We start from the raw sequence: 22,512 nt of genomic DNA, 5'->3' as shown, positions 1-22,512 counted from the left end.
GGCCTATGGTAACTTGCAGGGCTCTCCTCTCTACATTCTGATTTACAATTAAGAACTAGCAATTTACAAATAGCAATTTTGGAATAAACTTTCTAGTTAGTTGGGTGTTTTGGAAAAGAAGAGATGTTTCAGTCCATTTTAGTTTTCAAAATTACAGACCCTGGGTTTGGGACACTGCAGGATTTCTCTACTTCATTTTTTTTTTTTTTTTTTTTTTTTTTTTTTTGTGGTACGCGGGCCTCTCAATGTTGTGGCCTCTCTGGTTGTGGAGCACAGGCTCCGGACGTGCAGGCCCAGCGGCCATGGCTCATGGGCCCAGCCGCTCCGCGGCATGTGGGATCTTCCCAGACCAGGGCACGAACCTGCGTACCCTGCATTGGCAGGCGGACTCTCAACCACTGCGCCACCAGGGAAGCCCCAGGATTTCTCTACTTCAAAAGATGTGGTTAAATTTTCAAAACTGTATCAAGGTGAATGTTTTTTTACCTTAAATTTTTTTAAAAAGTGGCATATATATTTTGGGAGATAGAAAGAACTGTTACCAAAAAAAAGAATTTCAAGCATCAATACATTATAATATTGCTAGGAGGTGGGGTAGAAATCATGGGCTCAGATGTTATATTAGTTATCTATTGCTGCTTTAAATTTGTCCTCAAAACTTTTTGGCTTAAGCCAACATATGTGTCTTATCTCACAGTTTCTGGTCAGTTATCTGTGTCCTTAGCTGGGTCCTCTGGCTCAAGGGCTCTCACAGTCTTCTCTCAAGACGCTGGCTGGAGCTGCAGTTATCTCAAGGCTCGACCCGGGATGGCTCTCTTTCCAACCTCATTCGTGTGGTTGTTGGCAGGATTCAGTTTCTCGCAGGCTGTTGGACAAAGGGCCTCAGTTCCTCGCTTGCTGTTGGCTGAAGGCTGCCCTTAGTTCCCTGCCAAATGGACCTCTCTATGTAGAGGACAGCTCACACCATGCTACCTTCCTTCTTCAGTGCAAACAAGCTAGAGGGCAAGAGAGAGTTCCAGCAAGACAGAAACATCAGTCTTTTGTAACCTAATCTTGGAAGTGATATCTCATCACTTTTGCCACATTCTGTTCGTCAGAAAGCAGTTACTAGGTCCAGCCCACACTCAAGGAGAGGAGATTCCTCAAAGATGTGAAAACCAGGAGGTGGGGATTGTTATAGCCATCTTAGAAGGCTGTCTACTACAGATGTTAAGTATAAAGATAGGGATCTACTGATGGGCTTCTTGGGCTCCTCCTGTTCCATTACTTTATGACTTTTTCCTCAGTTCTCAATGTTTTCCTCAGACACACTGGGTGTGTCATTATCACTACAGGAATGGATGCAACTAGCTTTTTGACCCTGTCATTTCCAATATGTTTTTAGATGCTGATAAACTCTTCAATGACTTCCAACTGTGTGCATAATGTTATACCTCCAGGATTGCTGCCTTCCAGTCCAAATTCCACATTCCCATCAGTGTAATATTCCCAAAATGCTTATCTAAGCCCATCATTTCCCTGCTTACTCTTGCATGGCTCTTCGACGCCCTTCAGTAAAACTTGCACATAGCATGCGAGGACCTCAGTTACCAGCCGAGGCCCACCTTTCCCCCATAATTTTTTACCGCTTTGCCCACCCTCCCACACAAAATAGCCAGGCACTATTGAATTATTTAAAGTTGCTTGAGAACTTCATGATTTCTTACCCAAGACTTTGTACAAATGCTATTTCTGCTTGAAATCTATTCCCCTCCCTGCCCCCTCACACCACCACTTCCTCCTCCTTTTTAACTTGATTCAATCCACAGTTTATGTGCATATTTCTGTCATGGGACTTTATATAATAATTGTATGCTTAGGTGGCTGACTTATTCTGATCTCAGAAGAGTCTGCATATTTATTTTACAATGTTCCTATAGTACTCAGTTTTCCCCCATCTTATCACACTGCATGTATTATAGTTGCCCATTTATTCATCCATTACTCCTCTACTGCAAGGTATTTCAAGCCATTAGTGGGTTGTAAAATCAAATTAGTAAATTATAACCAAAAGTGTTTAAAAGAATAAGATAATACAAAATAATCAGAGTTCTATTGTACATCAAATATACTTCAGTTTAAAAAAAGAAAAAAAAAATCGACGTTTGTCTCATATAGTAAGGGTGTCTATGTGTTTCATTTTTCTTCAGTTTATTTTTATATAAATGTGTATATATATATTATACAAATTGATAAATTTAAAATGTCATATATTTATGTGTAAAGTGAAGCAATTTTCTCTCTGTCTCTCTAGCTCTTTCCACACATACACACGCAGACACACACACACACACACACACATATTTGTGCTAGGTCATAGTCCAAAAAAAGTTTGAAAAACACTACAATAAAGTATAAGCTCCATTGGGCTGAGACCATGTCTTATTCTTGATTATTTCCTGGCCCTAGCATATAGTAAGAGTTCAATAAATATTTGTGACCAACTCTCTGGACAAACAAATGAATAAAAATCATATACACAAAAATTTGCACTTCCATGTGATTCTTAAAATTACATCTATGTCTAATACACAGGACCAGCTACATAATTTGCTAGGCCCAGGACAAAATGAAAATGTGGGGCTCTTGTTTAAAAGTTATTAAGAATTCCAAGATGATGACATCATAGCATTAAATCAAGCACAGGGCCTTTTTGAGCATGACATCCCAGAACTGTGTGACCACACAGCTCACATGGTCATGATGCCAGTCTTGCCTGCACAATTTTGGGGGCCCTATTTGTAAGCAAAGACAGTAAATTTAATCAGGATATAAAGATGCTCGTAGATTGACATGGACTGTTACATGTATTGGATTGCAAATGTAGCCTTCCCTTGATGCCAGCTGTTCATTTTAAAGTGCATAGAGCTAGAAACTGGTGTAAAGATATAGGCTCTTAGGGATTCTACTTCAAGAGCAATGATATTTTTTGTTTTTAAATGGTGTTTTTCATCAGAAACCTCAAAATGTCTTATCCACATGGATTCCCAGTTAATAAAACATGCCTGTGAAGCTGATTGCCAGGTACGAAAGATATATTGTCTTCATTTTACAAAAGAAAAAATGGAGGCACAAAACTGAGGAAATAATTTGGATTAGCATTAGTATTTAGTAATGGTTTAAGATTCAGAGTTCTGGAAGTATGAATCAAACTGGCCCAATCTATGTCAACTATACTGCCACGAAGGGTGACCTTTCAGGCTCTGTAGAAAGATGCAAATACTTCTGACCTAGACTACACAAAAGACTCCCCAAAAAGGAAATCAAGTGCTATTGGGAGGTGCTATTGTAAATCAAATTGTTTTCTTAATTTCATTTTTGTATTATTCAATGTTGGGGTATAGAAGCACAACTAATTTTTGTTTGTGGATCTTGTACCCTACAACTTTCCTGAATTCATGTATTTGTTCTAGTATCTATTTTGTGGATATTTGGGATTTTCCATACTTAGTAAAAAGCAGAATGCCTCCCTCAATGCTAGTAAACATCATCCCATCTGTTGAATGTCTGAATAGAACCAAAATGTGCAGGAAGAGAGAGTTCTCTCTCTCTCTCTCTCTCCCTCCCTCTGCCTGACTGTTTGAACTGTGGCATCCATCTCCTGCCCTCAGACTTGGACTTACACAATCAGCATTCCTGGTTCTTAGGCCTTCAGACTCAGACTGGAATTTATACCATTGACCCTCCAGTTCTCAGGCCCTTGACTCTGACTAGAACCTACACCATTAGTTCTCCTGAGTCTCAGGCCTTCACACTCAGAATGAAACTCTGCTACAAACTTTCCTGAGTCTCCAGCTGTCAAATGGCAGATTCTGGTGGGATTCCTCAGACTCCATAATTACATGGGCCAATTCCTTGTAATAAATCTCTACTTATCTATCTCCTATTGGTTCTGTTTCTCTGGAGATCCCTGACTAATACATCATATCTTGTAATTATTTTTATTGAAAACTGGACATTTTAAATAATGTAATATGGCAACTCTAGAAATCAGATTTGCCCCTCTTCCCAGGGGTTTGTTTATATTGCTGGTTGTTGTTGTCTGTTTGTTTAGCAACTTTCTGAACTAGTTCTGTAAAGCCGATATTCTTTGTCATGTGTGGCCACTGAAGTCTCTGCTCAGTTAGCTTAGAAGTCAGCTAATCATTGGACAGAAATTTCCTTAAATGCCTGGTACCGATAAGTCTTCCAGTGTTTGCTAAGAGTCTCTGTATGCATATTGGGGCGCACTTAGCCAGGCAGTACACAACTTTGCCTTTGGTTTTACTGCCTGCTTTTGAGGAGACTCAAAGTTAGCCAGAGGTAATAATTTAGGGCTTTCTCAGATCTTTCATGAGCATGCACTTAGCCCTGCGCAGATGCACAACATGCAGATGTGGATCTGCATGGACTTCTAGATTCTCAAGTGTATGTTGGCACTTTTCAAAGCCCCTTATGGACATTTCATTCCCAAACTGTTCCTTTTGATATTTTTGATTGGCCTAATGTTTGCTCCAGCTCTTATCAACTGCTTCAGGTTACCATGATGTTAAACAATTGTTGTTGATTATTTTTGACAAAATTCCCCAGAGAAAGGGGTGTTTGTGCTGAGCAAGCTTTGAGTCAGGTCAAATAAAGGCAACCATGAGAATGGGGTCTTCTAGGGAACCAACATACAGGTCAAATGATGACAATTCCCTGGGAATGGGACTCTGAAGGAGGTTCAGCCCTATTCTGACCCCCTCCAGTGGTTGTAAGGCTGCTGATTTGCACCATAATTGCATGGTTGTTGGTTTTCAAGGCTACCACGGAGCTGGAGAGGAGAGCATGTGAATAGAGCAAGTTAAAGCACCACAAAGCTCACTGTTCTTACCAAGATTCAATAATTTTTCTTGAATAAATATTCCCAAGATTGTTGCAGGCCTTTGGTTTTTTTCAGAGTCCTGAAAAAACTGATTCTGACAATTTTCCCAGTGTTCTTATTGCTTTTATGGAGGAGACGATTTTCAGAGGTCCTTACTCCACCATTTTCACTGCATCTTGTAGCACCTTCTAAAACCTAAGATTATCATTTTAATCAATAGGCATAATGTCACTTCTGCCATATTCTCTTATTAAGGCAGTTATAAAAGCACTACCAATTTTAAGGAAAAGAGACTTTTTATTGGGGAATGGTGAGGTTCTAGAAGAACTCACCATATGGGACTAAAAATATTGTTTTGGTTATTTTAGGAAAATACAATTTGCCACAGTCCATCCTCTAACCATAATAATTCACAACTATCCCACATGAAAAATTCCCTAACCCCTTCCCCAAGAACCCCTAAAATATTATTACTATTAAGGCATCAGCATCAGGTTTAAAGTTCAGAATTTCATCATATAAATCACCTCTAAGAATGGATGATGTTTCTTGTGCATGGCTCCTTAGGCATAGCTCCTTGAGTATCTTTGATCCTTTGATCTACAGACCTGCAAACTAAATAGTCAAGTTATCTGCACTGCACATACCTCAAGTATAATATTAAGATAATTGCTATAGATCCTCCATTCAAAAAAGGAGAAATAAGAGGTACAAAGTAGTCATTGGCCCATAGTAATACTAAAGTCCAGCTGGGCACATGTTGCCAGTTCTTTAATTATGGCTTAGTCATTTTACCTAGAAATGATTCTCCATAGCTCTTGGCTTTATTCCCTAAGCTCTCGGTTCCACTCTCTATATTATTTTCCTTTTTCATAATTAGTTTGGATTTGCAGATAAATTATTTTCTCAGCTTGCTTCTGGCCCATAGAAGTTCAGGTATGCAGAGTCCTCTTTTAATTTTTTTTGCTGTCTCTGTCTTGTTTTTTACAAGCTGATAAAATTCTATTAAAACTCTGTGGATTTCTGTGTATCAGTTTGTACCTGAATCCATTTCATTGAGGTAAGTCCTTCACTACCTTGGGCTGTCTGTACAGCTGCTGTGGGAAACATCCTTAAGATTCTTGGACGCTATTTTTTTTTTTAGCATCTTTATTGGAGTATAATTGCTTTACAGTGTTGTGTTATTTTCTGCTGTGTAACAAAGTGAATCAGCTATACGTATACATATATCCCCAGATCCCCTCCCTCTTGGGTCTCCCTTCCACCCTCCCTATTCCACCCCTCTAGGTGGTCACAAAGCACCGAGCTGATCTCCCTGTGCTATGTAGCTGCTTCCCACTAGCTATCTATTTTACATTTGGTAGTGTATATATGTAAGTGCTACTCTTTCACTTCATCCCAGCTTACCCCTTCCCCTGCCCGTGTCCTCAAGTCCATTCTCTACATCTACATCTTTATTCCTGTCCTGCCCTTAGGTTCATGAGAACCATTTTTTTTTTTTAGCTTCCATATATATATATATGTGTTAGCATACATTATTTGTTTTTCTCTTTCTGACTTACTTCACTCTGCATGACAGATTCCAGGTCCATCCACCTCACTACAAATAACTCAATTTCATTTCTTTTTATGGCTGAGTAATATTCCATTGTGTATATGTGCCACATCTTCTTTATCCATTCGTTTGTCGATGGGCATTTAGGTTCCTTCCATGACCTGGCTATTGTAAATAGTGCTGCAATGAACATTGAATTATGGTCTTCTCAGGGTATAGGCCCGGTAGTTGGATTGCTGGGTCATATGGTAGTTCTATTTTTAGTTTTTTAAGGAACCTCCATACTGTTCTCCATAGTGGCTGTATCAATTTTCATTCCCACCAACAGTGCAAGAGGTTTCCCTTTTCTCCACACCCTCTCCAGCATTTATGGTTTGTAGATTTTTTGATGATGGCCATTCTGACTGGTGTGAAGTGATACCTCATTGTAGTTTTGATTTGCATTTCTCTAATGATTAGTGATGTTGAGCATCCTTTCATGTGTTTGTTGACAATCTGTATATCTTCTTTGGAGAAATGTCTATTTAGGTCTTCCACCCATTTTTGGATTGGGTTGGGTTTTTTTTTAATATTGAGCTGCATGAGCTGCTTATATACTTTGGAGATTAATCCTTTGTCTCTTGCTTCGTTTGCAAATATTTTCTCCCATTGTGAGGGTTGTCTTTTTGTCTTGTTTATGGTTTCCTTTGCTGTGCAAAAGCTTTTAAGTTTCATTAGGTCCCATTTGTTTATTATTGTTTTTATTTCCATTTCTCTGGAGGTGGGTCAAAAGGATCTTGCTGTGGTTTATGTCATAGAGTGTTCTGCCTATGTTTTCCTCTAAGAGTTTTATACTGTCTGGCCTTACATTTAGGTCTTTAATACATTTTGAGTTTATTTTTGTGTATGGTATTAGGAAGTGTTCTTTTTTAATAAATTTTTTAAAAATTTAATTAATTAATTAATTATTGGCTGTATTGGGCCTTCATTGCTGTGTGCAGGCTGTCTCTGGCTGCTGCAAGCACGGGCTACTCTTCATTGTGGTGTGCTGGCTTCTCATTGCAGTGGCTTCTCTTGTTGCAGAGCACAGGCTCTAGGTGCACAGGCTTCAGTAGTTGTGGCATGTGGACTCAGTAGTTGTGGCTCTCAGGCTCTAGAATGCAGGCTCAGTAATTGTGGCGCATGGGCTTTGTTGCTCTGCAGCATGTGGGATCTTCCTAGACCAGGGTTTGAACTTGTGTTCCCTGCATTGGCAGGTGGATTCTTAACCACTGCACCACCAGGGAAGCTCCATTAAGAAGTGTCCTAATTTCATTCTTTTACATGTAGCTGTCCAGTTTTCCCAGCACCACTATGGAAGAGGCTGTCTTTTCTCCACCGTATATTCTTGCCTCCTTTATCAAAGATAAGTTGACCATATGTGTGTGGGTTTATCTCTGGGCTTTCTATTCTGTTCCATTGATCTATATTTCTGTTTTTGTGCCAGTATCATAGTGTCTTGATTACTGTGGCTTTGTAGTAACGGAGTCTGAAGTCAGGGAGCCTGATTCCTCCAGCTCTGTTTTTGTTTCACAAAATTGCTTTGGCTATTTGGAGTCTTTTGTGTTACCATACGAATTGTAAAATTTTTTGTTCTAGTTCTGTGAAAAATGCCATTGGTAGTTTGACAGGGATTGTGTTGAATCTGTAGATTCCTTTGGGTAGTATAGTCATTTTCACAATGTTGATTCTTCCAGTCCAAAAACATGACATATCTCTCCATCTGTTTGTATTGTCTTTAATTTCTTTCGTTAGTGTTTTATAGTTTTCTGCATACAGGTTTTTGTCTCCTTAGGTAAGTTTATTCCTAGGTATTTTATTCTTCTTGTTGCAATACTGAATGGGAGTGTTTCCTTAATTTTTCTTTCAGATATTTCATTCTTAATGTATAGGAATGCAAGAGATTTCTGTGCATTAATTTTGTATCCTGCTACTGTACCAAATTCATTGATCAGCTTTAGTAGTTTTCTGGTAGCATCTTTCGGATTCTTTGTATAGTATCATGTCATCTGCAATCAGTGACAGCTTTACTTCTTCTCTTCCGATTTGGATTCCTTTTATTTCTTTTTCTTCTCTGATTGCTGTGGCTAGAACTTCCAAAACTAGGTTGAATAAGAGTGGTGAGAGTGGGAAATCTTGTCTTGTTCCTGATCTTAGAGGAAACGGCTTCAGTTTTTCACCATTGAGAACGCTGTTGGCTGTGGTTTGTCATATATGGCCTTTATTATGTTGAGTAAAGTTCCCTCTATGTCTACTTTCTGGAGAGTTTTTATCATAAATCGGTGTTGAATTTTGTCAAAAGCTTTCTCTGCATCTATTGAGATGATCATATGGTTTTTCTCCTTCAGTTTGTTGATATGGTTTATTACCTTGATTGATTTGTGTATACTGAAGAATCCTTGCATTCCTGGGATAAACACCACTTGATCATGGTGTATGATCCTTTTAATGTGCTGTTGGATTCTGTTTGCTAGTATTTTGTTGAGGATTTTTGTTTCTATGTTCATCAGTGATATTGGCCTGTAGTTTTCTTTTTTTGTGACATATTTGTCTAGTTTTGGTATCAGGGTGATGGTGGCCTTATACAATGAGTTTGGGAGTGTTCCTCCCTCTGCTATATTTTGTAAGTTTGAGAAGGGTAGGTGTTAGCTCTTCTCCAAATGTTTGATAGAATTCGCTTGTGAAGCCATCTGGTCCTGGGCTTTTGTTTGTTGGAAGATTTTGAATCACAGTTTCAACTTCAGTGCTTGTGATTGGTCTGTTCGTATTTTCTATTTCTTCCTGCTTCAGTCTTGGAAGGTTATACCTTTCTAAGAACTTGTCCATTTCTTCCAGGTTGTCCATTTTATTGGCATATTTTTGCTTTTAGTAATCTCTCATGATCCTTTGTATTTCTGCAGTATCAGTTGCTACTTCTCCGTTTTCATTTCTAATTCTGATGATCTGAGTCTTCTCCCTTTTTTTGCTTGATGAGTCTGGCTAATGGTTTATCAATTTTGTTTACCTTCTCAAAGAACCAGCTTTTAGTTTAATTGATCTTTGCTGTTGTTTCCTTCATTTCTTTTTCATTTATTTCTGATATGATTTTTATAATTTCTTTCCTTCTGCTAACTTCGTTAACTTTTTTTGATCTTCTTTCTCTCATTGCTTTAGGTGGACACTAGAGGATCTGTGGGGCATGCCATTAAGATTCTTAAATGGTCTTGTGATTATTTGAAATGGTCTATGAGGCACCACATTAAATCTTTCTAAATTCTTAAAAAACATTTAAAGTTACAATTTGACTTCTTTTTTAGACTGTATCTTCCTGAAAGAACCCTTGATTTGATTTCTTCCAAGAAGCCATTTCTTACTTTGGCATCATTTGCTGTCTAGAGACACTCGGAATGAGAATGTTGTTGGGGGTTTTTTTTGGTTGTTGTTTTTGTTTTTTAAACCCAGCAAGTCCTGGCTCTTTATATTTACAGCTCTTTCTTTAGCTTATCTCTCTCCTGTCACATTTTACTAAGACACCTAGAAAAAGCCATGGGTCATATTTATCACTCTGCCTGGAAGTCTTTTTGGCTACATCATCCAGTCAGTTAGGTAAATTCCCTTTGTTCTACTTTACTGCAGTCAACAGTGTTGCTAAATTTTCTGCCATCACATGAAAAGAGTCTATTTTCCTCTAGCTTCCAATAACATTTTCCTCACTTTCTTTAATCCTTTATTAATTGGCTTCTTGAGGACCGCAAACTTCCACTCACAGTGTCTTCAAGACCCTTTAGACTTTAACTCTTCTCAAGGTCCTTTCACCTTCTGCCTGCCACTTAGTCTGAAAATCATTGCCTCATGTTTTAGGTTTTGTTACAATTCTACCCCACTCACAAGTACAAAAATATAGTCCAGTTATCTTTTGCTCTGTAACAAATTTCCCTAATATGTAGTGGCATAAAACAATTCTCTATTATGCTGAAGGATTCTATGGGTAAGGAATTTGGGCAGGATGCAGTTGAGATGACTTCTCTCTGGTCCATGTTATCTAGGGCATCAGCTGGATGGCCCAGAGGCTAGGGGCAACTTGATGGCTGGGAAATCAGCTAAAGGCTTATTCACTCTCATGTATGATGATTGATTCTATTACTGTTAGTTTGGACCTTAGCTATGGCTGCACAATGACTTCAGACACCAACTACCCAGAGTTGGGCCAACCTCACGGGTTAAGGGCACAGTCCTCAGTTAAGACTACACTCAGGTCAGATACCAGTGATAAGTTTGGGGATCTCCAGGTCATCCTCATTTCTGACCAGCTGGCTACAAATTCAGGGGTTCCCACTACCCCTTCAGGATGGGTACCTCACTAGTATGACTCACAGAACTCAGGAAAGTGCTATACTTATGATTCAATTAAAGGATACAAATCAGAACCAGCCAAAGGGAGAGACACTTAAGGTGAGGTTTAGGAGAGTTCCAGATGTGAAGCTTTCATTGTCCTCTCCCCACAGAGTTAGGACATGTCACTCTCCCAGCACATCAATGTGTGAAGATATGCAGAGTATTGCCAACTGTAGAAGCTCACCCAAACTTCAGTGTCCAGAGTTTTTATTAGGATTCAGTTACATAAGCATGATTAATTAATCTTTGGCCATGTGACTCAATCTCCAGATCCCCTCTTCTTCCCATAGGTTGGCATAATATTACCCAGTTCAAAACCCCAACACTCTAATCACATGGTTGGTCTTTCTGGCACAGGCAGCTTCCATCCTGAGTCATCTCATTTATTTAAACTGTCTAAGAGCTCACCATTAGAGTCATCTCATCAGCATAAGCTATCAGGGAACATGACAAATAACAAAGACTCTCCTATTACTGGGGAAATCACAGAGTTTTAGAGGCTTCTTCCCAGGAACTGGGGACAAAGGCCAAATACTTTAATATACAGACTGTCAACTAGAACACCTACACATGGCCTCTCCAGGTTACCTGGGCTTCTTTACAACATAGTAGTGTGGTTCTAAGGATAATGTCCTGAGAGAGGGCTTCCCTGGTGGCGCAGTGGTTGAGAGTCCGCCTGCCAATGCAGGGGGCACGGGTTCGTGCCCCAGTCCGGGAAGATCCCACATGCCGCGGAGCGGCTGGGCCCGTGAGCCATGGCCGCTGAGCCTGCGCGTCCAGAGCCTGTGCTCCACAACGGGAGAGGCCACAACAGTGAGAGGCCCGTGTACCACAAAAAAAAAAAAAAAAAGTCCTGAGAGAAAGAGAACCAAGTAGAAACTATATTGCCTTTTATGACCTAGCCTTGGAAGTAATTCAGTGTCACTTCAATCATATCCTATTTGTTGAGGCAGTTGTAAAGACTCGCCCAAGATCTTGATGGGAGAATAGCAAGGCTTGGAAAAGGAGAAATAGAATTTTCCAAAAACAAATATCATAAAGGCCTCTTTTGAAAAATAAGTCTGACATAACCATCGAGTCTAAAGTCCTCCAGGAGGTTTTCAAAACCTTGGACAATTTGGTCTCATACTACTTTTCCTTCAAAATATCTAATTGCCTCTCCACACTTTGCTTCCAATTCAGTTAAGGAAGTCATTCCCATCTCAAAGATTCTGGGCATAGTTTCCCCCTACTTAAAAGTATCCTCCTAATGAAAATCTAACCCATCCTTCAAGGATTACCCCTATCATGACATCTATGAACCAAGAGACAGAAACCCCAATTTAAACTGACTTAACAGAACAGAATTTATTGCCTCAAGAAACTGAACATTCCAGAAAAGGAGCTAGCTTTGGGCATGCCCCTGGAAGTGCCAAACTCTCATCATCATTCCTTCTAGCAATCACAGAGAAATAGGGTGTCTTTCCTCTAATGTCTCCCAAATAATTCCTGGGATTTACTCTAACTGGTCCACTTGGGTCATGTGCCCAAACTGCAACAGATTCTGAGATCAGAAGAAGAAATTATCCTGAGAGAGAGTAAGAGATGTTTTCCCCTAAAGAAATGTGTATTAATGTGTTACCAGTGTGGGGAAATAGATGTCCATTTCCAGAGTCAGGGTCTTTTCCTTGCTAGAGTGGTGGAATGCTGAAGCTGGAAGGGACTGTAAAAATTATTTTGTTCACCACCTTTATTTTACATATGTGGAAACTTGAAATTCAAAAAGATGGAATGGCTCTCCTGAGTTGCACACGGTGGCAAAGCATCAGAGCCAAGACTAAACCCTGTGTTCTGACACCCCAGGCCAGAGGATTTTTGCATAGCCCGATGTCTGAATAGACACCAAGATTATATGTTAACCTTCAGTTTTGCATTATAAAAAATAGCAAAAATTGCAGTCACATGGCGTTCAGATTTTATCCACTCACTTGCTCTAAGAATTTGGACAAGTGACTTAACTCCTCTAAGCCTCCATTTCTCGTCTGTAAAATATAGTAATAAAAGGTATCTTGAGGAGCTATTGTCAGGAGTAAATTAGATACTATAGAAATAAAGATTCTAGAAAACAGAAAGTGCTCAATAAATGGTAGCTATTATTTGTATCTCTTGCCATGTTTAATAGGGTTTGTCACATACTTTGTTTTTATCCTATACTTGGTGTTTGATTAACTTAATTCTTTTCATAGGTGGGGGTTTATTAAGAGTATTTTTATTGAGAAGACAGCGAAAGTTCTTGCCCTTAACAGGCTTCAAAGAAATATTAAATAACCAAGAAGGATCTAACTAATCCAAATTAGATAGAATTACAATCTTGGCCTTTTAAACACCCTTTTGTAACGTTGCCTTTGGGAATCTAAGTGTAGAACAGCAGAAATTTTATATGTTCTCAATTCCATGTGTTTCTGTATTTTAGTTTTTGCTTTTGAATTCAGGCAGGACTGATACGTGATGAGTTTAGTGATGACAGTCTAAAGAGTCTGACTGCCTTGAAGCCAGTGTTTATGGGTACATAACCCAGATATGGTACACATGACTCACCAGGCTGTATAAGTCACTGGTATTTTATATCAAGCCAAAATTTTTCTTTTGGCATTGCATGTTTCAAGTACTCACATTGTTCCTTTTAACCTTTCCATACTTTTGTTGTGATTGACAACACAAAAGAGTTTTGTATGTCTTTCCTACTTGGACAAAGGTCAGTACTTTTACTGACCCCCAAGTAAAAGTACTTTACACATGGTACTTTAAAAGTACAGCTTCATTCATATATTTTATTAATTCTTTCTTTTAAGAACTTATAATTGCCATAAAATATAATTTAAACAACAAATTATATCTAACAGATATTTTTAATAGAATTGATATGCCATATTTAAGAGTCTGGTATATAGGAAGTTTGCAATATATTACGGCAGCTATTATTTGTATCCCTCTCCATGTTTAATGGAGTTTGACACATGGTAGGTTTTTAATCAGTACTTGGTTTTGAATGATGAATTATTCTTTCCAGTGGTAGGTACTTGTGATTAACACCACCTAGTACTAGGCTGAATTCAGCACTATGGGCAGAAATTGTTATTTGGCACATCAATGTGGAGGCTACAGATTCTACAAGTGTAATATATAACATCCATAATACTTTTTATTATGAAATAATTCTTGGATATCTATAATGTATTAGTTATAAGATTAAACATAAAATTAGTCATGGTCCTTTCCCAAAGGTCTATTCTAGGTTTACCTGGAAGACAACTAATATATGACCATCAAATTAAATGAAGAAAACCCAGTAGCCAATAAGAAGACTGAACATGTGAAGTATATGTATTTTTTTCACAGCTCCATGAGCAAGAGGGAACCTGGGTATGGTTGTAGAAGTACAATTCATCTCTGGTGTTATTGAGGTCTTTACTAAATTCCTTCTTAAATTTCTTTTACCCTATCTCACCAATGTGTGTCAAGGCAACTTGCTTCTAGAGTATTAAAACTTTAGTCTGAAAACAATGTAAAAACTTTCATATTAAGATGTAAATGTCTGCCTTAAGTAAGGGACACCTAAACTACCATCCTCACTGGATAGCACAAGGCATAAATTAACTAGCAGAATTTTAGTCTTCAGCCTTCAGATGTGTGTTGGGAGAATGGTGAGTGGAGAGGGAGAGAGTAATGAGGTTCTTAGAGAATATTTTTGAGGACACTAAGTATTCACCTGAAATTGAACACTTAAGTGGGTGTCTATTTTACCTACTCTTAACTTGGCTTTTCCTGCAAGGTACTCTTTGCTACAATTCACTAAACTTACCAAGAAAGGTTACTTGATGAGTCATTGGTAAAAATATCTAAGTATAGTTCCCAGAGAAAGAAAACATGAGCCCCAGTAACAAGAACTCTCTAAAAGACCACATTCCTACCACCAAAATGTAATCACTGTGCCATTTAAAGCTGAAAGCTAATTTCACTTCCTCTTTAAGGATTTATGAAACTGACATGGAAGGATTTTTCTACTTCCACTTTTGCTTTTCTAAAATCTCTTCTCCATACTGCAGCAAGAGCAAGACAAATTAGATCACATCACTCCCCTGCATAAAAACCACCAGTGGTTTTCCATCACACTTAAGATAAAATCAAAATCCTTACTGTGGCCTAAAGTTACCCTACCTAAATAGCTCTCTCTCCCTCCATGACCATGCCCCACACATCCCAGAGTTCTGTCTGGTCCTTGACATGCCAAGCTCACTTCCACCCCAGAGCCTTTGCTTTTGTCTGGGACACTCTTCCCCTAGATTTTCACATGGTGGCTTCCTCCTGTCATTCAGTCCTGCTCAACTGCCACCTCTTCTAACAGGATCCCTCTGATCAACCGGTCTAAAGTAACCTCTCCTTGGCCCCCTCTCCCATACTGCTTGCCGAAATCATACTCTGCTTTACATCCTTTATGGTACGTATCCCTCTGCAATGACCTTGCTTATTTTCTATTGACCCCGAGTAAGTTCCATGAAAACTGCCTCTCTTTCTCACTACAATATCCCCAGGATCTAGAAGAATGCGGGGCATATTCAAGATACTTTGATCGAATAAATTGTATGGTGACTCAAGTATATAATATAAAAATTACAAATACGATAATACATATAATATAGGGCTTGGAGTCCTTTCGAAGTACTGTAAGAAGAACAATCTAGAGTTTAGGTTCAGAACCAAACGGTTGCCTTTGCTGCAGGTGGCGTGAAGGAGAAACTCACGTGAAAAGGGTCAGCATTGGTCGGGGAGGCAGAACACTCCAGCAGAATATCCTTGTCATAGGTCATGCAGAAGTTCCCACAGGCCTCACCAAGCCAAAGAACTAGAAGTTAAAACAAGTCTTGAAAATAATGAGTTTAGTCCTATAACTGGCAACTTTTCTCTCTCCTACAGGCCTAGACTTAGGCCTGTAGGAGAGAGAAAATATTGCATGCATGGTATGTTGCCACTGTTTAAATATCACATGATGTGCTTAAAAGTAATGGTTACATCTTTTTGTGTGTCTACACACCATGGTATAGGGCAATGTGGCACGTTAAGTGTAGGATTTCATCTGTTTCTGCAAGTTGATTATTCCCATGTTCCAGGTGAGGAAGCCAAGTCTGACAGAGGTTAAACAACTTGTCCACAGACTAGACAGCGGAGATAGGCTTTGGGATATCCTCTGTGGTTTCACCATGCTTAAAACATTAAACAACTATTGTTTTGGATGTCTTCATATGGAATAAATATGCTCTCCTTCTCCACAGTTCTCACCACTGCCTATTGTGTTATACCCAGCCTGATCTCACATGTGGAGTACACCTGCTTGGCCCCAGGCTCTTTAGTTTTCAGTCTATGATGCTAACCTGATTCTTCCTACTACCTGCTGCTTCTCTACAAAGAGGCCTCTGCCTTGTTTGTACCAATTGCAGAGGCTCTTCAAGGACATGTGGGGTGGGGGTCGACAGGTGTTATGTTAGTTTTTGTCTTGCTAAGTGGGATTTATAACGAGTGTGCCCAAAAGAAAGGATGGTGGTGTGTTAGGAGAAGGGAAGAGAGAAGTTTTCTGGGAGTGGAAAAAGCAGGAGAATGGAGGAAGTGATGGCTGGAAGCAAAACTCTAGAATAAGTGATGATTTTACATGGAGCTTGGAAATATTTTGTTGTGTAATATGCAATATAACTCTTCTCCCATCTCACCAAGACGTCTTCAGTTAGGACACCATTGTAGGAATTGTTCTGTTTTCCTGGATAAGAAAATGCAGTGGAAAGGGCCTCAAGGAGAAAGAAAGTCATCTCAAGAAGGCCTAGTCTGCTTCTGTAACAGAAAAAGCAGGGACTTTGGAATCAGAGGGTCCTAGGTCTGCAAGTGAGCTCTTTTCTTAGCTGTAGTTTCCTCTCTTATAAAATGGAAAAATAGTATCTTCTTTGCAAAGTTATTTTGAGAATTAAATAACACTCATAACAGGACTGGTATGGAGTTTAGCACATTTTTGGCCAAGTTCATTCCCTTCCCCTTATACTGAACTAAAATTGTCTTCTCTGTAATTCCCATGCACTGGTTCTAATACTACTCTGCAGAACATGAACAGGTTATGTCACCTTACTCAGGCAATAGAGCTCTAGTTTGTCAAGATCCTTCAAGAAAAGAAAATTCATATCAACACCTGTGTCCAATTGCTCTCAAGCTTAAAATGATTTCATTTTTCAATTACTGCGTTTAGTACCTGATTTAAAACACTTTTAAGCAAGAATCAAGGTAAACTTTAAAGGTGAATCTAAGTACTGAACAAATCGCTCAAATGTTTAGAGAATAAGTTTACATCTGACCATGCAGCTCTTCTATAGGCAAAGGATCCAATTCGGTGATTAGCTAACCTTACTGAGCACTCACTGGGTGTAGAGGATGTACCAGCTCTTCTACTGTATTTGGATGCTTTTAGCTACAATAACTAAATACAAAAATAAAAGTGGCTTAAACAATGAGGAAAATGTATTATTCTCCTTAAATATAAATTTCCAAAGTACTCAACTGCTGGGGTGGCTCAGTGGCTCAACAATGTGCAGCATCCAGACTTTTGCCATCATTCCCCTTCTCCTTGTTACATTGGTTTTTTTGCAAGATGGTCCAGAAGTGCCAGGCTCACCTACAGACATAACAACACATGTAAAGGTACTTTCTCTCATGTGACTCTTTTTATTAGGGAGGAAAATCATTCTGAGATCCATCACCCCAAAACTTTTCCTCAGGTTCCATTGGTCAGAATTGTATCACACATCCATGCCTCAAGCCACTGCTACCCAACTTTTTCACAGCATAACACAAATTTAAAAATAATGTTTCAATGACACAAGGAGTGCCTGGATGGGGCTGCTTTGGCCAGATGGGACCATCTCAGGTTTCAGCAGCTGAGCCTCACTCAAATGTTCCAAGGGCTTAAGGGACCAATACCTTGTCACATCTGTAACCTATTTGAAATATAGCAGTGTGCACTGGCATATAGGCTGGGACGATGCTCTAGGCTACAAGGAAGACTGAGAAAGCATGTATCTGTATACAAACTCCAGTGAGTGAAGGGTCTGCCAGTGAGGGTGCTGGTCAAGAGTGCCTCATCTATTCTAAATATCACAATACATCCTGAGAGGTAGTGTTTCATGAAGCATGAAAGCAAGGCTAATAGTATAAGTGACATGCTTAAGTTCACAGAACCTATAAGTGGCCTAGTTGGCACAGTACAGTGGATCCAGTGGTGTGCTGGTAAATGTTTAACAACCAGCTCTCCAAATGTAGTTCTGATATGGCCTGTTGATTAATATTTTCATCTAAGATAAAAGTGACACAACAAAGATGTATATGGGAATTTACTTGCCTATTATGTGAGTGACTTCTTTGCTGAGATGAATGTTTTTGTGCCATTCACCATGTAACAGCTTTAGACACAACATGCTTCTTATGTTTAATTTGCATTATTAACGGTTCCTCTGTCACTTTCTTAAGTCTAGACCATCAGCAAAGCAATAAGTCAAGCCTTGATCTGTGGCATTTGCTGATTTCCATAGTGTAAATACTCCCTCCACAGCCAGTTTCAAGCTCACAAAGTGAAGTCACTGAATGTGGTATTGGTAATAGATGTGCAGTAACACATCATAGAGTATTTCTACCATTTAGACACAATACACATAAGTACCTCAAGGGAGTAGATAATAGTAATGTACATTCAGATAATTTAGAAGATACGTTTTTAATATATATTATCTTTTTCTTCTTTTTTAAAAAAAATACAAAGTATAGTTGATTTACAATGTCATGTTAGTTTCAGGTGTACAGCAAAGTGATTCAGTTATACATATGTGTGCGTGTGTGTGTGTATATATATATATATATATATATATATATATATATATATATTCTTTTCCATGTTATTTCCCTTATAGATTATTACAAGATATTGAATATAGTTCCCTGTGCTATACAGTAGGTCCGTTTTGGTTATTATTTTATATATAGTAGTGTATATATGTTAATCCCAAACTCCTAGTTTATCCCTCCCTCCCCTTTCCCCTTTGGTAACCATAAGTTTGTTTTCTATGTCTGTGAGTCTGTTTCAATAATATATATTATCTCCATTTAAAATTTAATTGGAGGTTTATATAATTTAATTTTTAACAGTGGCTGTGTTTAGCAAACAACTGGCAAAATTCCTAAAAATTTAACAGTCTGCTCTCATGAGATAGTATAAGCCAGTTCTGCATACCACTGTTGACTCGAAGTCCATGCTCTTTCCACTCCTGACTCTCCTTGCTACCTTTATTACTGGCACATAAAAGCTAGGGATGATCTGTATGATACAGGGGAAAACCTGGGTACCAGTCATTACTTTTGGTGACCCTGGGCAACTGCTAGCTCTCTGACACTCAGATTTCTCTGTATAAAGGATGAGAACAGTCCTTGCCTTGCCAAAGGTTATTTTGAGGATAAAATTGGTTGGTCTAAGTGACAGGGCTTTGTAAACTGTAGAGTCAGATACAAAAAAAAAAAAAAAGCCTTTATTATGATGGCATTTCATCACTGGTTTTCAACCAGGCCACCCTTGTTAAGGATACAAAATGTGTTGCAGCTTTTAAGAGTATGCTTTAGTTTGAGATCTTCTGTAATGCCCACAGCAGACAGTAAACTCCCAGAAAAACTGTTTTCACGAAGTCCAAATTTTTGTTATTTACTCATTAAAAATAGCTACTAAATTGGGAGAAAAACAATTTTTTCTAAACTTGAGTTTACTCATTTCTAGCTGCTGTTGGACTGTCTGAAGGGACCTCTTTCTGGCATTGTGGAATGCTTCTTAATTTCAAGAGTTGAATAAAAATCCTTTGATTTTTAATTTTGATTTCTCAAGCTGCTTTGCTTTTTGGGCCAGACCAATTCAGTAAGTTATTTTGTATGGACTGTGGCCCTCTACTTAAGGTGGTATCCTAGCTGTAAATTGGAGTAAGTATCCCAAATATCCTAAGTTATAATTCTAAACTTGAGCAACTTTATGAAATATTTGCCTGAGTTCGCTGAACTTCTCTTAGGTCTGCAGACAACTTTTCTGCCAAGCTCTTTCCCACACAGGCCCTTTGCCCACGCTGATCTTTCTGCCTGTACAGCTCTCCCCTGATTCTTTGCAAAGCTGGCTCCTCATCCTTCAGCTTGAATGCCACCTTCTTAAGAAAGGTCTTCTCTGTACACTTGTTTCAAATCATCTCCCCAACCTATTTCCTTACTTATTTCCTTCACAGCACTGATCACAACCTGCAATTTCCTTGTTCATTTGTTTACTTCTTTGTCTATATCTCTCATTATAACATCAGCTCCTCGGGGGCTGGGACTTTGCCCATTGCTGTCATTAACTACTCCCAGTATCCAGCACAGTGCCTGGCACATAATAAGCAGCTGTTGAACGGATGAATTTGTCTCACAAGATCCACATCAATGCTGTGGGGCTGTGGCCACACTTTAGGGTAGGGAAGATCCTACCCTAAAGGTTATCCAGGGCTTGACCTGTGGTGCTCCTGGTGGCCACATTTCTCTTAGGGCCCAGGAGAAGCCACAGTGGCAGCACAAGTCTGCTGGCTCCTGTCTGCCCGACCCTGATGGGGCCACCTCAGTGATATCATACAGAATAAGATTCTCTAATCCTTTTCATTCTGTGACAGTCCTTTAAGCAGCTGTTTTTCATGACCTGATTTGGTGGGGTGGGGGATGGAGGAAGGAGGAGCAGGGCAGGGCGGGGGTGTTGGTACATCCCCCACCAACAAAATTAGTGTAGGGGCACGATCTGCTCATATGTATTGCTTCAGGAGAAAGTGGGTAGCAGAAGCTGTAATTTGGACTAGGCTAGGGAAAAGTGAGAAGAGAAAAATGGGGAAGAGCAAAGAAGATAAAAAGAGAACAGAAGAAAGGGAGAAGAGTAATAAGGAGAAAAGAGAGGAGGACAAAAGAAGAGGATATCTGTGAGGAAAAAACATGAAACAGGTAGTAAAGGAGGAGGGAGGAGGAGGAAGGTAGAGTTGAATGTGTGTTCTGCTTGGCTTTGCGGCTCTTGGGTAGTGGCTGGCCTCAGTGTGAGTGGATGGATGACTCAGCTGAGGGGTTCTCAGGTGCTCCCCTGAGGGGCCACTTAAATCACTGAGGTCATTTTGAGAGGCTCAGGCAAGGCTGTCTTAGGTGACTGTCTTGGATGGATTCACAATAGTAAAAAAATACAAACCTTTTTTAAAAAAATCATGATTGTGGAGGAGAAGAGGAAGGAGTATTGCTGACTGGATTAAGCTTCAGATTCCTCACTTCCTGTCCTCACCCCAAGCCTCACAACTACTAGGCTAATGGCATATAGTTTAAATTCAGGACTTGAAAACCAATCTTTCAGAAAACCTTCTTCCTCTTTGGTAATTGAAATATAAACAGATTTCCAAAGCAGAGTAGAATAGTTTCACAATAATACCTGTAAAAATTACTGAAGTACAATTATGGCAATATATTCTCACTGATGTTTTGCAAAAACTTACTATGAACATCTCAAATGTGTGTAGGAGGCCCAAGCAAAGCCTTGTAGTTAAAAAGAGAAGAAAACTTTTAACACTCTTTTTTTTCAATGTCACTTTTCCCTCTTGTAATACTTAAGTTTTTTGCCCTTAGCATAATATTTAGGGAATATAATATATAGTGTAATAATAAGGAAGGGGATATTATATCAAACATATTTATTTAGATAATATTAAGACATCTTTGTTCCAAATTTTAAAATGTTAATCTTATAACCCATGAATTTCCTAGTTCATACCAAAATGTCCATGCAAGCTATATTCAGAACTAAGAAATAGTGGGAAGGTGCAGCTTAATTGGTAGTCTGTGGTATACTGTACAGACTCCTTAAAAATATCTTTATGGTCATATTTCCTATTTTTCTACCTCTTCTGCTATAATTGACCCAGATTCTCCTACAAGTGTAGAACAGAGAGAAGAAAGATGTGGAAGCCTAAAGAAAAGAAGCAGAAAGACAGGCAAGACCTTCGAGCTCTTTATGGTCCAAGAGTGACATTGGCTACCCAGGCTCTGCCTTATGAATATGAAAATTTGTTTTCTAAGGGCTCCCCAAATAGTGGTTGCCACATGGGCTATTCTATTTCAGAATGGTAATGAGTCTACTAGCATGCTAATCATGCTGCTATTTGTCTGAAATATTAAGGATTCCAATAAGGTAGAGTTTTAAAGATCTTTGAACTAATTTCCTTTTTTTTTTTTGGCAAATGTGGGGAGAAGTAATTAGGAAATATGTCCTCAGATAATACTGGGACCAAATGCATAAATGAACTTTATTTTTACTTTCTATACCTGGTAATGATCCATCTTCATCTTATGCTAAGAAATTCTAACCCCAAAGATATCGGGTAGAATAATTTTGGGGTTCCTTGAAGAAGTGGCCATCCAGTGATCAATAGGTGATATTGTTTCATACTGTTGTTAGATCCCAGGCCTAAAAGTGAAAGGAACAGAATCTTCCCAAAAAGACATGTTGAAAAAACTGGAGACAGCTTTTACAGCTTTAAAAGCAGCTGTTTGCTAAATGACAAGAGACAGAATAAATAGGTTGCTTTTGATC

The 22,512-nt window shown here is 39.0% G+C and overlaps 1 protein-coding gene across 1 annotated transcript in view; it reads left to right on the top strand.

Moving 5' to 3' along the window:
* PPM1A (protein phosphatase, Mg2+/Mn2+ dependent 1A) overlaps positions 1 to 22,512 on the top strand; it is a 140,222-nt gene that overhangs the window by 72,961 nt on the left and 44,749 nt on the right. The gene's annotated exons all lie outside the window — the stretch shown is intronic.

The sequence above is a fragment of the Kogia breviceps genome, chromosome 3, assembly GCF_026419965.1.
Source record: "Kogia breviceps isolate mKogBre1 chromosome 3, mKogBre1 haplotype 1, whole genome shotgun sequence".
Taxonomy (NCBI): Eukaryota; Metazoa; Chordata; class Mammalia; order Artiodactyla; family Physeteridae; genus Kogia; species Kogia breviceps.
This window is presented reverse-complemented; position numbering and strand designations above follow the sequence as displayed.